At 37.5% G+C, this 16,267-nt stretch overlaps 1 non-coding gene across 1 annotated transcript; it reads left to right on the plus strand.

The window, feature by feature from the left end:
* The first annotated feature begins 456 nt into the window (after window positions 1-456).
* Window positions 457-563, plus strand: LOC114424862. Its single transcript, XR_003669152.1, has one exon. It is a non-coding gene; the product is annotated as a small nucleolar RNA R71 (small nucleolar RNA).
* Window positions 564-16,267: the final 15,704 nt, after the last annotated feature.

Below are 16,267 nucleotides of genomic sequence, written 5' to 3' on the forward strand. Positions count from 1 at the left end.
TGTGGTTGATTTTGCTGCTGAGGTTGAGGAGATCTATTGTAAATGTTTGCAGCATAAGCTTTGGGCTGCTCAATTGCTCCAGGTTGCTGCATGGAAGGGCAAAGGTCTGTATGGTGGTCAGCAGAGGAGCACAAACCACAGACCCTTGCGGCAGGTACAAATTTCTTGTTCAAGGCCAGCTGGGTTACCAAGTTAACCAATGCATCCAGTTTGCCTTCAAGCTTCTTAGTTTCAGATGATGCAGCTGAGTTTGTAGCTACCTCATGCACTCCTCTAATGACTATAGCATCATTTCTGGCGCTAAACTCCTGGGAGTTGGAAGCCATCTTCTCAATTAAATTTCTGGCTTCAACAGAAGTCATGTCTCCAAGGGCTCCACCACTGGCAGCATCTATCATACTTCTCTCCATATTACTGAGTCCTTCATAAAAATATTGGAGAAGCAGTTGCTCTGAAATCTGATGGTGAGGGCAACTGGCACATAGTTTTTTAAATCTCTCCCAGTATTCATATAGGCTCTCTCCATTGAGTTGTCTAATACCTGAGATATCTTTCCTGATGGTTGTGGTCCTGGAAGCAGGGAAAAAGTTTTCTAAGAATACTCTCTTAAGGTCATCCCAGCTCGTGATGGACCTTGGAGCAAGGTAATACAGCCAGTCCTTTGCCACTCCCTCTAAAGAATGAGGAAAAGCCTTCAGAAATATATGATCCTCTTGGACATCTGGGGGTTTCATGGTGGAGCAGACAATATGAAATTCCTTCAAATGTTTGTGCGAGTCTTCACCTGCAAGGCCATGAAACTTTGGAAGCAAATGAATCAATCCAGTTTTAAGAACATATGGGACATCCTCATCAGGGTATTGGATGCACAAGCTTTCGTAGGTGAAATCAGGTGCAACCATTTCCCTTAGAGTCCTCTCACGGGGTGGAGGTTGTGCCATGTTCTCAGAATGTTCAAAATCAAAATGCTCAGAATCAGAATGCTCAAAATTATAATGCTCAAAATCAGGATGTTCAAAATCACCAATAACAGAATGCACAGATTCACCAATAATGGAATGCTCAGGATGATCAAAAGGTATAAAATGATGCCTAACTAATCTATGAAATGTCCTATCTATCTCAGGATCAAAGGGTTGTAAGTCAGATGGATTGCCTCTAGTCATACACTACATTCAGCATGCACAACTAGTTGCCTTGTCATGTAAATTAAGGTGTAGGTTTGAACTACAGCTACCCTTAAATGATATCCAAATGACTTGAAATTTTGTGAGAAACCTTATAAAATGATGAGAAGATAGCACAAAAAATTTCAGGCAAAAATTCAAAGTCTAACTATGGAAGCTAAAAATGACAGGTTAAGAAAAATAAGTGAATAAAATTTGAAAAATAAAAAACTTTTGACAGAATCACTATTTTTGGACGATGGAGACCTTAGCCGGCCTACGGCGGGCTTCCACGGCGTAGGAAATTTTTTCTACCCCAAATACATATATAATAATAGCGATTCTGATAACCGGAGCAAAAGTTATGGCCGTTTGAAGTTTTGACAAACACAAAATTTGCTACTTTTTTTAAACTTTCAAATCTGACCAAACTAAAGGCTCTAGCTATTTTTGCCACGAAATATGTACTGAAAGAAGTTACCACAAAAAAATTCAGCCAAAAATAACAACCCTGGCTACAAAAACAAAAAATCCAAAATAATTCAGCATGGGTGGTCGCTAAAATCCGTCGCTACATGATTTCTACTACTACTCTATTTTGTCGCAAGCAAAAGTGGTCGCTAAGTCCGTCGCAAAACACTAATCACAGCAAAACACCCAAAACTGAAACAGGGGAAACGCTTAATAGGAAAACTGAAACAGAACACACACTAAACAAAATACCAGGACATTAAACAACACTAACACACATACTAACACAATACTAACAATTAAACATAAAAAATGAAGGAATTAAACACACAACGCTAGCTATTATGAACCTTTGGACACTGTTCCCCGGCAACGGCGCCAAATTTGATCGAGGCCGTACCTGAATCAAATAAACATGAAAATGCAGTAACTAGGAAGTGATCCTAGGTCGTTTCCCAACGAGTAATGATAAACCAAATGTTCATAATACACTTGCAGTAACAGTAACGATTGGGGGGGTTTGTTTGTTTTGTGATTTAAAGGACAGAACAAGTAAACTAGAATACGAAACTACTAATATTAAAAATGGGTTGTTTCCTCTGATTCAGAAGCCATTCTCTTATCCTGGGTTATGGAGAATTCGTCCCTGACAGTTAACCACTTAATCCAACCCTATTTCAATTTACTAAGCGAAAATCAACTTAGGGTTGTCAATACGTGATTAGGCAACACATACACCAGTTAGCCCTTCGTCCATTAAGCATGAACGCAAGTTAGGCTCAAAGGCAATTAATCGAACACGAAGCGTGCACTGATTAATGTTCACGAATTTGGGTTAACTGGTGAAGGGGAAACTGCCAGGAAGCCACATTATAAACAAAACCTCAAAGAGAGTTGGGCTTCGTCCTCAAAAGGAAACAACACCAGAAAATCTAGCCTTCCATAGATTCAAACAGAAAATGCAAATGAAACTAAAAGCAGAAACGTAAATGAAGCAGAAACGTAAATGAAATAGAAACGTAAATTAAGCAGAAACGTAAATGAAAGTAGAAGAATAAACAAGAACGAAATTGTAATTAGAAGCAGAAAATGGAAAATTGCATTAAGAACAAAACAGTAGCATTCAAGTAGAGAAAAACGTAAAAACCTAAACAAAGCTCTGAATAATGAATAACATGACATAATAGCCTTACACGAATCCCAAGGCTGCTATTTTAAAAAAAAGAGTCACTCAAAGTCACTGGGCCCTATTACAATACTCTGGCCCAAAACGAAATAAACACTGAACCACATAAAATTGCGAAATTTCCTAATTAGAAATTAACTAAGGTAAGCGCTGCTTTATTTGCTCTCTTCAAGTCCACAACCAAAATCCAGATTAAGCCCAATGTTTCATTAATTCCTGAAATTATATTAAAAACATCAAATTAGCTAAATGAGCCCAAATAATAAAACTGCCTAATTAATTGACAATTAAGACCAATCAGTAATTAAAATGGTGCAAAAAGGGTTTAGAAAATAGAAGAAAATGATGGCACATCAACGACCCCATACTTTTTGAGCAAGGCAAACATGGATCTGTTAAAAAAATGGGTGCCTTGATCACTAACGATGGCTCTAGGGACTCCAAACCTGCAAAACAGATTAGATCTAACAAAATCTACAACAACCTTAGCATCGTTAGTTCTGGTGGGTTTGGCTTCCACCCATTTTGAAACATAATCAACAGCAAGGAGAATATAAACAAAACCAAAAGAGACAGGGAAAGGTTGTTGGATCGAGTGGGCTCAGAATAATTAAAAAGAGGGGGTTGAATTGATTATTCCTAAACCTTTACTAATTAAAAAATTACTCTTCTAAGGCTTTTACTAAATTGTTAAGAGAATGAGGAGTAGAAGAGAAACTTAACAGAAAGTAAAAGCGGAAATTAAATGCACAGCGGAAAGTAAAAGAGTAGGGAAGAAGGGAACAAACACACAAGAGTTTTTATACTGGTTCGGCAACAACCCGTGCCTACATCCAGTCCCCAAGCGACCTGCTGTGACATCCTAGAATTTCTACCCGGAATTTTGTAAGTGCTACATTTAAATAATTATATATATATATATATATATATATATATATATATATATATATATATATATATATATATATATATATATGTACATTGGTGGAAAGATATGCGGGTTAGACTAATTAACGAAGAGTAACCCATAACCGAACGGTTATAGATTAATTCGCAATTAATTAGTCTAAAAATTATCGTTTTGCGTACAACTTAAAATTTAACAAAACCAACCTCTGAACCACGCTCAGGGTCTCATTCTGAGCATTTTGATATATATATTGCCTACTTTCGAAAATGGGCCCCGATGGGTGCAGAGAAACGCAAGGAACTGGAACCAGAGAGGCGGCATGCAAACCGAGGCAGGATTTCAGCATCCAAAAAGGTTCAATTTTTCTTCCTTATGGCTGAGTATGATGTCAAATCAAAGGAAAGAGGTGGGCCCTTTTGCTCCATTTAAAATAGGACATGTGGCATTGCTTTTTGAAAAAAAAAAGAAAAGAAAATCATTTCTTTTTAAAAAGCCAAATTCTCTCTCTTCCTTCAGAAAAATTTCAAAAGCTTCTTCCTCCCTTCCACGTTGTTTTTTTTTCTCTTCTTCTTCTCCACCATTGTTGCCTCCATTGAAGCTCCAAATTCCTCTTCCTTTCTACCCCAAATTGCAAGGAAAAGCCATTTTCGGAGTCTTGGAGCCTCCCTCTACTTCGTGGGGCTTTAAATTTCAGGTAAGGGTGGACTTCTTCTCACTTGAAATTTGTGGGTGTTGGGTTTTTGGGAGCTATAATGGATAGTTCTACTAGGTTATTGCCTTAGGGTAGTCATTTGTGAAGGAATTTGTTGAAATCATGCTAAACTTGACATGTTTGATGTGAGCAAAACTACCCATGTTGATTTAGGGTTTAATAACGATGCTTTGTGATATATGTATGCTTAAAATGTTGATAGAAAACTGGTAGAGATGATGGGGAGAGTTAACTTAGGGTTAAATGTGAGAATGGTAGTGTTGTAAGTGGAAAAGTGTGAGATTTTGAGGGTTAGAAAAGCCAAATTTGGGGTTAGTGGAAATTGGAGTCTAAGGTGAGTTGATTCTAGTTTAGAATGTCAATTAGGACTTGTAAGGAAGGTTAGGCAGAGCAAATGGGAAAAATGAGTGACAAATGTGAAAGGAAAAAGCCATTTCTAGGGTAAATTGGGTGTTGTGAGGCCAAATTTTGAATAGGTGGAGATTTAACCTTAAAACCAGTTTGAGCAAGTCTAAATCAATGTTATAGACTTGATGAAGATGAGAGTTTACCCCAAAATTACCCAATTCTCATTTTCACCTTTCAAACCTTGAGAATTCACTAAATTGGGGGGGGGGGGGGGTTGGATACCTATATTTTGATTTGCCTTGGTCTGAAGTTTGATTTTGGTTTAAACATGATTTAGACATGGTTTAGGACTTGTAGGATCCAATTTGAGTGAAATTGGATACAAGCAAGCTAGAATTCGAAATCTGCCAAATTGTGCAGCAAAAGCTGTCAAATTGTGCAGCAAATTTGACCAAATGTGCAAAAAAATAATTGTGCAGCGCTAGTCACGGGAAAGGTAGTACATCTCGTGTTCTAGGCATTCTCTAGCAGATCCCAACGGTCAAAATTTAGATTTCTGTATTAGGAACCTCTAGTAAAAGTTTCAAGGCGATCCAATGGTCAACGAATTGGAACGAAGAGAATGTTACTGGGGCATGTGAGTAGGAAAAACTATGGAATTTGAATGAGCTTTGTGCAGAGTTTTCTGCCTCCACTCTGTTTTTCTTGGTTTAGGATAGTTTCGTGACAAATGGAATTGAATTTTTTGGATATTGTGAAAGCTTGGAGGGGTTGATGGGGACCCGGTGCTGAGAGGAACGAGGATAAGAGCTACGTAGGAGTGCGTGAGCTCAATGTAAAGGTGGGCAACTGGGGATGGTGTGCTTATGCCTGGCTTGTAGAAGTGGGATAGTTGATTTGTGCCATCGCCCGATCGCCACCTAGTGCCACATATGATGGGTGCCCATAATCCAATAAGCTTGATGTGAGAAAGCATGGTAGAGTCGGTCTTCCTACTTTTGTTTGTTGACCACAGAGTGGTACCTGGAGATATGTCGCGGGGGTCAGGAGACCTTGGGGACGTCAGGTGGGGTACTATTGCCCAAAACCAAGCTTGGCTAATCCCGACCCAACTTGGGCATAGTCAGTCAGTGAGAACCTGTGACGTACCTAAACAGGCGAGCTCCTGGCAGTCAACCAATAAAAGAACAAAGTCCACGAAGCAAGGAGGCTTGTGTGGCGGCTGGCCAACTATGTATCTTGGGTGGTATCTGGAAATTAGCCTCTGGTAATCAATTACCATTCGTGGGTAATCGATTACAGGGTTTAAAAATGGAGACAAGATGTTAAGTAGCTTCTGGTAATCGATTACCAAGATTACACAGTATGATAGGGCACTGGTAATCGATTACATAGTGCTACCTGCTACTGGTAATCGATTACCATTTATGTGTAATCGATTACACAGTGTAATTTGTAGATTCCAATGTGCAAAGGCTGAGTAATTCGTTTTTGGGCACTGGTAATCGATTACATACTTTGGTAATCGATTACCAGAGAGGAAATCCCTTGAACAAGACATTTTGACTATGCGTAGCCGTTAGGGGACGCATTGTATTGTTACCTGTGTAGTTAGATTTCTTGTGAAAGAGTCTACCCTCTTTCTTTTATCTCTTGTAGATCGCGATGGCAGCACAGTTGATCCATGATCACGTTGTGATCGAGTGCTTAGAGGGTGTTTGGGAGACCCTCGAAGACAATGAGAGGTGCCGATTCCGTGGCACAATTCGACTCACTGCTACTTCATTAGTACATCCGGAGGAACCCGCACGCACACTTCAGCAGCCTGTGGAGTGGATACTACCCACACCTACTCCATATCGACTAGTTGAGCCGGTTCAAGTGATAGAGGTGTCATCCTCTGAAGAGGATCTTAAAGAGGACCCATAGGAGTTACCTCCTGAACCTGCTATGGACGCCCTTGACTTACCTGAGGATGATGAAGACCCACTCCTTGATGTTGATTCTCCAGAGGATATTATGTTAGCATCTGAGGCAGACTCTACAGAGGAGAGTGGCCCTGGAGGGACAACAAACAGTGACGACTCTTCATCATAGCAGACGGCTCCTTAGACTAGGCGTACATACTTTCTGTGGGTGGGTGTATCTAGTTCAGACTGCTAGGTTTACTCTTTTGATTTTTGGGTGGGTAGACCTATTGCATAGAAATTCTTATGATTGTATATATTGTGGCTGAAGCCACCACAGTTGTTAACTTTGCTCTGGATGTCACTATGTTATTTTGCAAACTCCCATATTTTGGACAGTTTTAGATGATAAAAACAATTATGTTTAATCTTGTTATTTGAAAAGGAAATGTTAACGAATTTTATTTGAAAAGAGTTTATCGACCGCATCTTATTATCTTTCACGTGACAACCTAAAATGATAGCTGGTATATTTTTGAAAGAGCAAAATAGTTTAGAGGCTATGAATGATCAAAAAGAAATGAATCCGAATAGAGTTGTGAACTGGTCATTCAGGACTCTATAGTGATAATTCTCCTTCTGAATTTAATTACCGTGAAATGAATAACAGTGCGAAAAAAAAGAGAGAAAAAGAAAAAAAAATTCCCATGATTTCTGCTATTTAATTTATTACTATTAAACCAGTCATTATTTAGGGACGCCACACCTGCGGTCCTTGAGATTTATTTCAACCTTGTAAAAATCCTTTTGCAGGCAAAGATCCACAAGGGATGTACCCTCCCTTGTTCTCTTTGAAACCCTAGTGGATATACCCTCCACTAGAACTGATCCACAAGAGATGTACCCTCTCTTGTTCTCAGTCAAACCCAAGTAGATGTACCCACTACTTGTACCACAAAGGATGTACCCTCCAATTCTAAGACAAAGATCTCAGGCTGTTAAACCTTTGATACTTTGTGAATGGGGATACAAAAGAATTCTCAGGCAGTTAGTCCTTTGAACACTTTTTTATTAGGGAAAGGGAAGAATCAAAAGAATTCTCAGACTATGTCGTTTTTAATTCTTTGACAAGGGAGAAGGGAGACACAAAAGAATTCAGGCGGTTAGTCCTTCGTTCTTTTGGAAAAGGGAGAAGAGAGACACAAAAAGAATTCAGGCGGTTAGTCCTTGGCGAATTCTTTTTGGCAAAAGGAGAAGAGAATGAAAAGATGAATAGCACAAGTTTTCAAGGTTTAGAAAACTAGAAAACTTCAGAAAGCTTTTGGTACAAAGAAGAAGAAGAAGTTCAAAGAGATTCAAGGCTTGTAAAGGATTGTAAGAGATTGATTGGAAAAGTATTCAAGATTGAAAGAATGAATTAATTGAAAATGCAAAACAAAGCCTTGCTTTTATAGACTCTTCATGTCTGGTCAAGAAGACCATTTAGAAGAGTTATAACTTTTAGAAAAACTTAAAACCAATTTGAAAAAGTCAAAACCTTTTTGAAGAGTTACATCTTTTGATTACTCAGAAACAGTCACTGGTAATCGATTACCAAATAAGTGTAATCGATTACACAAAGCTTTTATGTGAAAGGATGTGACTCTTCACATTTGAATTTGAATTTCAACGTTCAAAGGAACTTGTAATCGATTACCAAAACATTGTAATCGATTATAGCTTTTTGAAATTAATTGGAACGTTGTAAATTCAATTTGAAAACTTTTTCAAAACAATTTTGCTACTGGTAATCGATTACAACAATCTGGTAATCGATTACTAGAGAGTAAAAACTCTTTGGTAAACATGTTTTGAGAAAAAATCATGTGCTACTCAATTTTTGAGAAAAAACTTTTCATACTTATCTTGATTAAGCCTTCTCTTGATTCTTGAATCTTGAGTCTTGAATCTTGATCTTGATTCTTGAGATCTTGAACCTTGAATCTTGATTCTTGACTCTAAACTTTCTTCTTGAGTCTTGAATTCTTCTTGATTCACTTGAGTTGTTCTTTGATTGATCTTTGATTCACTTGAGTTGTTCTTTGGTTGAGCTTTGAGCTTTTTGTCATCACCTTTTTCATCATCTTTTGTCATCATCATTGTTATCATCAAAACACCTTTGATTCACCATGAAGTTTTGCTTCTACAAAGGCCCTATAAAATCTATACCCCTCACAGAATAACATGGGTTGTTGAGGCATTTGCTGTCTCCATGAAGGTGAGTTGCCTGCTCTCTGACAAGGCTCACAAGTGCTATAGATTCTCCATGCATCCATGAAGATGGTGGGCCAATAGAAACCGCAGTCAAGCACCTTGCGAGTTGTCCTCTGTATGCCAAGATGGCCACCTGGTGCGGAAGAATGACAGAATTGCAGAACCAAGTCAATCTCATGGTCTGGAATGCATCTCCTAATAACCTGGTCACTGCACAACTTCCACAAATAGGGGTCATCCCAAATATAATGCTTAGCATCGCTCTTAATTTTATCATTTTGAGCTTTAGGGAGGAAAAACAAAAGCAACCAAATAATTCACAATATTAGCAAACCAGGGAGTGGGGAAGGAATCAGAAATACTATATAGAATGTACAAGTGGCCATCCAAAAAATCATCCCGAATGGGTGAGTCCTCGGACGCACGCTTAATCCTACTCAAGTGGTCAGCCACTAGTAAGGGCTTCAACTCTGGTGTGGGTGGTGGCTGAACAGTGGGAGGAACCAGGGTAGGAGAAGAAGAAGGTTCCTCAACCTGTACCTCATAAAGCAAGTCAAAAGTATATGTACTTCCTGCAACATGGTTAGTGCATTCTGACTCCAAAAGATCAACATCAAGAGGTACAACACCCAGAAAATCAGAACCAGACTCAAATTCAGATTCATTCTCAGCATAAAAATCAGATATAGGATAAAATTCAAACTCAGATTCAAATTCAATGCATAAGGAATGACAAGTATGCAGATCAGATAAAAATGGATGTTTCCTACCATGAAGAACAGAATCAAAATCAAACATATAATCATCAACAATCTGATCAATTACCTCATATGGATGTTTCATGGCATCAAGAATGTTAAAATGAAACAACTATATCACCAAACTCCATAGACAATGTGCCAACATAAACATCTATCTTGGTTCGGGCTATTTTCATAAATGGCCTGCCTAAAATAATTGGAACTGAACCATGGGAAAATCCCTCTTCCATATTAAGAACATAAAAATCAATAGGAAAAATAAGTTCACCAACCCAAACCAGCATATCCTCTATGAAACCTACGGGGTAAGCAACACTTCTATTTGCCAAATGAATCACCACATCTGTAGATTGCAAAGGTCCAATAGATAAAGAATTGAAAATGGACAAAGGCATGACACTAATTGATGCTCCTAGATCTAGCATGGCATTCTCAAATTTATTGTTCCCAATAATGCAAGGTATACAGAAAGTACCTGGGTCCTTACATTTCTCAGGAATGTGAGGAACAGATTTACCTATCAATGCTGACACATTTCTGCCCATGCTAATCCTTTCATTGCCTTTGAGCTTCCTTTTGTGGGTGCACAACTCCTTTAGAAACTTGGCATATCTTGGAATCTGCTTGATGGCATCTAGCAGAGGTATGTTCACCTCTACTTTCCTGAAGGTCTCCAAGATCTCCTTTTCCGCTTCTTCCATTTTTTTGTTTGGAATTGCTCTAGGTGGGAATGGAAGAGGGATAGGAGGTTGCGGTAAGTCTGAATTACTAGAAGAGGGTTCACCTGCATGAAAATTTTTGTTAGGAAGCTTTCTCTTTTGTGCAATTATCTCATCCTCTTTTTCAGGTGTAGAATGAAGCTTGACAGGTTCAGGTACAGGTGCTGCTACTATTGGAGGCACTTGAATTTGGTTGCCAGACCTCAAGGTGATGGCACTCACATTTTTTGGATTCTACACAGTTTGTGAAGGCAATTTGTCAGAATTTTGGGACTGAGCTTGGTTCAACTGAGTAGCCATCTGCCCCATCTGATTTGTCACTCTGAATGGAGGCTCTTGTCTCTTGCTGAAATTGCATATTCTGGATGATCATTTGCCTCACTAACTCTTTTAAGGAAGGTTGAGGAGGAGCCTCAGTTGCTTATTGTCTTTGTTGTGACTGCTGCTGCTGCTGCATTGGAGGAGGAACATATGGCTTGCTTGGACCAGTAGCATTCTGGAAAGGAGGGACAGGCTGATGTTGTTGTGAAGGACTTGCCCATCTTAGATTTGGATGATTCCTCCAACCTGGATTGTATCTGTTGCTTGAAAGGTCATAATTATTCTACTGTTGTTGGTTTTGCTACTAAGGAGGTCTATTATAAATGTTTGCAACATAAGCTTCAGGTTGCTCATTGACTCCAGATTGCTGCAAAGAAGGACAAAGATCTGTTTGGTGATCTGCAAAAGAACATAGACCACAGACTCTTGCAACAGGTGCAGATTTCTGATTCATGGCAAGCTGAGTTACTAGGTTGAGACCAAGGCATCAAGTTTTCCCTCAAGCTTTTTATTTTTAGAAGATGAAGGTGAATCTGTGGCCACCCCATGGACTCCTCTAAGGACAATAGCATCATTTCTTGCACTGAATTGTTGGAAGTTGGAAGCCATCTTCTCAATCAAATTCCTAGCCTCAGCAAGAGTCATATCACCAAGGGCTCTACCCCTGGCTGCATCAATCATACTCCTCTCCATGTTGCTAAGTCCCTCATAGAAATACTGCAGAAGGAGTTGCTTAGAAATCTGGTGGTGAAGATAGCTTGCACACAATTTCTTGAATCTTTCCGAGTACTCATACAAGCTCTCTCCACTAAGTTGCCTGATGCCTGAAATGTCTTTTCTAATGGCAATGGTCCTAGATGCAGGGAAGAATTTCTCCCAGAACACCCTCTTAAGGTCATCCCAACTGGTAATGGACCTAGTAGCAAGGTAGTACAGCCAATCTTTCGCCACTCCCTCCAGAGAATGAGGAAAAGCTTTTAAAAAGATATGATCTTCCTGGACATCAGGGGGTTTCATGGTGGAGCAGACAATATGAAACTCCTTAAGATGCTTATGATGATCTTCACCTGCATGACCATGAAACTTGGGCAGCAAATGTATTAGTCCAGTCTTGAGAACATATGGAACACCCTCATCAGGATATTGAATGCACAAGCTTTCATAAGTGAAATCAGGTGCAGCCATTTCCCTAAGAGTCCTCTCACGAGGTGGAGGTTGAGCCATGTTCTTAGTATGAAAATTAGTAATTGAAAGCTCAAAATCAGAATATTCTGAAGCACCAGCAACAGAATACTAAGAATGCTCAAAATGCTCAAAATGCACAGAATGACTAGGATGCACACTATGCCTAACTAATCTATGAAAGGTTCTATCTATTTCAGGATCAAACGGTTGTAAATCACCTGAATTGCCCCTAGTCATGCACTATATGCAGCAAATAATGTGCTTCTCAACAAGCACCTAACAAGGGGGTAAAACTACAACTATAGTCAAACGATATCCAAATGAGCTGAGATGTTTTGAGCAACAACCTAAAATCATGAAAAGATAGCACAAAAATTTTCAGACAAAAATTCAAAGTCTAACTATGAAAACTACCTAAGGAAAGTTTAGAAAAATAAGACAATAATACTAAAAAAATAAAAAAATTGAGTAAACGGATGATTTTTCAAGTTTAAAATGGAAACGGACCATAGGTTTGTTTCCATAGCATTGGAAATTTTCTTCTACCCTAAATGCATATATAATAATAGTCATTCTGATAACCGGAGCAAAAGTTATGGCCGTTTTAAGTTTTGCTAAACACAAGTCCCCAAAATTTTTTTCCTCTCTCAAATTCAGCCACACCAAGTGCTTCTGGTATTTTTCACACAAAATATGGACCAAAAGAAACTACCACACAAAAAATCAGCCAAAAATAACAACTCTAACTATCAAAACAAAAATCGCCAATTATATTGCAAAATCAATCGCTAGTTCAGTCGCTAATCACTATTCACAGCATTACACAAAACTAAAACAGATGCTAAAACAGTCGCTAAATAGGGAACGCGACTGTGATGCAAAAAAAACGCTACTCAGAACAAAACAACACACACTCACAACCTAAATGACAGAGCTACACACAAAAAACTAAACATTATTATGAACCTTTGGCCCACTGCTCCCCGGCAACGGCACCAAATTTGATCGAGGTCGTACCCGAATCAAATAAACATTAAAAATGCAGTATTTGGGAAGTGATCCTAGGTCATCTCCCAACGAGAAATGGTCCACCAAACGTTCATAACAGATAGTAATAAAATAGTAACGAATTGGGGGGGGGGTTGTTTGTTTTTGTAAATTAAACAGCAAGCAAATTTGAATTAGAAAATAACAGAATTAAAACATGTTGTTTCCCCTTGATTCACAAGCAAGTCTCTTATCCTAGGTTACGAGAGTTTATCCTTAATCAGTTCAACCACTTAATCCAACCCTAAATTAAATTACTAAGCGAAAATTAACATAAGGTTGTCATTATGTGATTAAGCAACACATACACCAATTAATCATGAACGAAATTGATCATTAAGCATGAACATAAATTAAGCACAGAGACAATTAATCAAGCACTAAGCATGCATGGATTAATAGCAACAAATACAGAGTAATTGGTGAAGAGGAAAAACTGATCAGAACTCAATAGTAATAACAAAACCTCAAAGAGAGTTGTGCTTGATCCTCAAGAGAAAACAACGCTGGAGACTTAGCCTTCTATTAATCAGCAGAAACGAAATTGTAGATTGAAGCAAAAATGAAATTGCAGAACACGAATTTTATTCTACGTAAACAGTGTGCATGAACAGTAAAAACTGGAATTCTAAAATCCTAGAATTATTCTCCTCTCCAAAAACTCCACAAACTAAAACCTTGGTGTTGTTATATAGGTCCTCAACCCCAAAGCTTACAAATCTATTTTAAGTTCAAGCCCATAAATAAAATAAAACTGTTATATAGGTCCTCAGCCCCAAAGCTTACAAATCTATTTTAAGTCCAAGTCCATAAATAAAATAAAATCTGGACAAGATAAGATAAGATTGGATGGAATAAAATCTGGACAAAATAAAATCTAGATGAAATAAAATCTGGATAAGATAAGATTTGATAAAATAAAATTGTCTTCTCTCTTCAAGTTCAAGCCCAATTCCGGATTCAAGTCCAATTGTTTATAATTCTCCTGAAATTAAATTAAAAACACAAAATTAGTCAAGTAGGCCCAAATGATAAAACTGCATAATTAATTTGACAATTAAGGCTAATTAGTAATTAAAATGGAGATAAAAAGGGTTAAGAATCAAGCATTAAACCATAATCAGAGAGTTGTTGTCTCATCCATAGGATTTGTGCACAAGAGCTTCCAGCAGAAATATATTTTGCTTCTGCAGTTGATAAGGCAACACTATTTTGCTTTTTGCTATGCCATGATACTAGTGCGGAACCAATAAAGTGGCAAGTCCCACTAGTGCTTTTTCTATCGGTTTTACATCTAGCAAAGTCAGAATCAGAGTATCCTACTAAGTTATAAGAAGAATTATTAGGATACCATAAGCCTAGATTTATAGTGCCTAGTAAATATCTCATTATTCTTTTGATGGCACTTAAGTGAGATTCTTTGGGATTGGCTTGATATCTAGCACACATGCAAACACTAAACATAATATCTGGTCTACTTGCTAATAAATAAAGAAGAGATTTGATCATACCTATATATTTCTTTATATATACTAATTGACCAGCATCATCTTTATCCAAGTAGCAAGCAGTGCTCATAGGGGTGGCCATTTGTTTAGCATTTTCCATTCCAAACCTCTTAAGCAATTCTTTGGAATATTTTGCTTGACTAATAAAGATTCCATTTTTGGTTTGTTTTATTTGTAGTCCAAGAAAGAAATTCAACTCACCCATCATGGACATTTCAAATTCACTTTGCATATCATTAGAGAATTCTTTGCACAAGGAATCATTAGTAGCTCCAAAGATTATATCATCTATGTATATTTGAACTAGGAGAATATCATGCATTTTTCTTTTAATGAAAAGTGTGGTATCAACCTTTCCTCTTGTAAAGCCCTTTTTTAAAAGAAATCTGCTCAGTCGTTCATACCAAGCCCTAGGGGCTTGTTTTAAACCATATAGAGCCTTCTTCAATTTAAAAACATGATTGGACAAATCTGAATTTTCAAATCCAGGAGGTTGATCAACATACACTTCTTCTTGAATAAATCCATTTAAAAATGCACTTTTAATATCCATTTGATAAAGTTTGAAATCCATTATTGATGCAAAGACAAGTAACATTCTAATAGCTTCTAGTCTAGCTACAAGAGCATAAGTTTCTTCATAATCTATTCCTTTTTCTTGGTTATATCCTTTAGCTACTAATCTAGCCTTATTTCTAATGACTATTCCATGTTCATCCAATTTATTTCTAAATACCCATTTAGTTCCAATAATTGGATGATCATTAGGTCTATCAACTAATTTCCATACTTGATTTCTTTCAAATTGATTTAATTCTTCTTGCATAGCAATGATTCAATGTTCATCTATTATGGCTTCATTTATGTTTTTAGGTTCAATTAAAGAGACAAAAGTCATGTTATTGCATGCATCTTTAAGAGAGTGTCTAGTTGTTACCCCTTTTGAGATATCACCTATGATATTATCCAGAGGGTGATACCTTGAAGTTCTCCACTCCCTTGGAAGATCCACGTTTATTTGATTTTCTTTGGATTGAGAATCTCTACTATTTCCATCTTCTTTGTCTTTGTGGACTTCTTCATGAATATGCGTATCTTCTAAAGTATCTATAATATCATCAAGTATATCCTTTCTTGGCCTAATAGAGTTAGTCTCATCAAAAGCAACATGAATTGATTCTTTAATAGTGATAGTTCTTTTATTATATATTCTAAAAGCTTTACTATTCAAAGAATAACCAAGAAATATACCTTTATCTGACTTTGCATCAAACTTGCCCAAGTTGTCTTTTCCATTATTTAACACAAAGCATTTACATCAAACTTGCTAATTCTTCTAATGATTTGTTTTTCCTTTCAACTACTCCATTTTGTTGAGAGATTCTAGATGCAGAAAAATTATGTTTTATCCCATTTTCATCACAAAATAATTCAAAGTCTTTATTCTCAAATTCCCCTCCAAGATGACTTCTAATGGATGAAATGTTGAGATTTTTCTTATTTTGAATGATTTTGGCAAGTTTCTTAAAAGTGTGAAATGCATCTCTTTTATGAGCAAGAAATAGAGTCCATGTATATTTAGAATAATCATCTACTATGACAAGAGAATAATAATTTCCACCAAAGCTCGTAGTTCTAGAAGGACCAAAGAGATCCATGTGCAAAAGCTGTAAGGGTCGAGTGGTTGAAACAACATTCTTTGATTTGAAAGAAACCCTTACTTGCTTTCCCTTTTGACAGGCATCACACAATCTATCCTTTTCAAATTTGAGT

The sequence above is a fragment of the Glycine soja genome, chromosome 8 (genome assembly GCF_004193775.1).
Source record: "Glycine soja cultivar W05 chromosome 8, ASM419377v2, whole genome shotgun sequence".
Taxonomy (NCBI): Eukaryota; Viridiplantae; Streptophyta; class Magnoliopsida; order Fabales; family Fabaceae; genus Glycine; species Glycine soja.